Source organism: Pantherophis guttatus, chromosome 1 (assembly GCF_059756535.1).
Source record: "Pantherophis guttatus breed Tessera chromosome 1, ASM5975653v1, whole genome shotgun sequence".
NCBI lineage: Eukaryota > Metazoa > Chordata > Lepidosauria > Squamata > Colubridae > Pantherophis > Pantherophis guttatus.
In genome coordinates, this window is record NC_142063.1 from 279,451,113 (window position 1) to 279,452,849 (window position 1,737).

Genomic DNA, 1,737 nt, shown 5'->3' on the forward strand with positions numbered 1-1,737 from the left:
GCCAGAACTGAAAAAACTTCTTGGATGAGAAGCAAAATATCTTTGGGCAACCATGACCTGAATGACTGAGAATCTTGATAAACAATTAGAGATGATGGTTTTATTGTCACTAGTTTGGGATGTGTAACTTAGAATATATTACTATGTTTGCAAATAACTCTTAGTTTCCAGGTTCTTATTCCAAACTCTCTACTGAAAATTCAAAACATGGTTATTGTAAGAATATCTTACAGTACAAGATTGGCAATTGAAAGCCTACCCAAGACAAGAAGCTGGATTATCTTTGTATTGGGTATTATCTGTAAATATGACAATTTATAACTGATGGATTAATCTACCACCAGATGGCAGACTAATGTCTTAAAATATTAGCTTTGAATTAGCAAGAAAAATTGTTTCATCTATCTGTAAGCTTTATATCATACTGAATAGCATTATTGCCAGTAGCTCAGATTTTTTTATCTTTCAATGTTGACTCAGCCTTTCATCCTTTCGAAGTTGGGGGCAATATGCTGACTCCGGAAACCGCTTAGAGAGGGCTGTAAAGCACTATGAAGCAGTATATAAGTCTAAGTGCTACTGCTATTTCTGCATTAATTTATGTGGTTCCCGTCATTCCAATTCCAAAGGCCATGTTATTTGGAACCATAGGAGCTATTGTAACACAACTGGAAAAGATGCCAGCTTGGAGAAAGTGGCAATACTAGTTCCTTAACAATTCAGTGCAAGATGTTTTGCTATAAAGTTGAAAAACAGAATACTATGCAACAAGAATATAGGGGTTTGTGGTGGTTTGGGAAGAACATAAAGTGTCTTTGATTCAGATTTAACCAAACTAATTTAATCAATGAGCTCAAGTTATGCTTAGGAATGTGTCTTGCCAGTTTAGCTTTTGTAGGCCACGTTGAATGAAGAACTCATGATTCCTAACACTAGGCATGTGTTGGTCTGTTTATAACCCTGCTTGGCTACTATTGACATTAACCCATTACAACTCAGGAATTAGGCTAATCCAGTTCCTTACTGGGCAAGATTCAGCACCTCTGCCAAGCAAAGGTGGAAGAGCTAAAAGTAAAAAGCTGTTGAGATCAGGACTAGCTGTTGCCTAATTTGGATGACGACTCTGGTTATAACTAAGGTGAATTGCTGATTTCAATGGATCACTAGAACTAAAACTGGATCCAGTTCAGTGCCGCTTCTATAGAAGAAAAACTTCACATAAGTGTCTATACCTTCATGTAAGGGAACCTTGCAAGATTCCTTTGTATGGAGCTGAACATTATTGATTTCCTGAATTAGACCACTTCTGTGTTACGAATATTGATAAAATATCCTTGTTCATATTTTTGGGGGACATGTTTAATTTTGATCCCAGAACACAAATCTGTTCCAATGATTACTTATTTATTGTTCCATGTCATGTTTAGGTTAATACTGCTTTGATACCTAGCCCTACACCTTTCACTAAAAAGAATATAGAAAGTTGCAATGAGGAACATAGTTGTTAGAAAGAAAATTCAGTAGCCTAATTTTAGTACAGTTGTAATGAAAGCTTTCCTTCATTTATTTCCATTAAAATATTTTCATATGACAACAGCTCCAACTGCTTATCAAGAGTACAGTAATGTTAACTAGGTGTTATGTTAATGTTATGTTGAAGTTTGTGTACTTACAACTATTACTTTGGAGTAGAACAATCATGATGCCCTTAAATTTATTTTCATCCATTCCAAAACA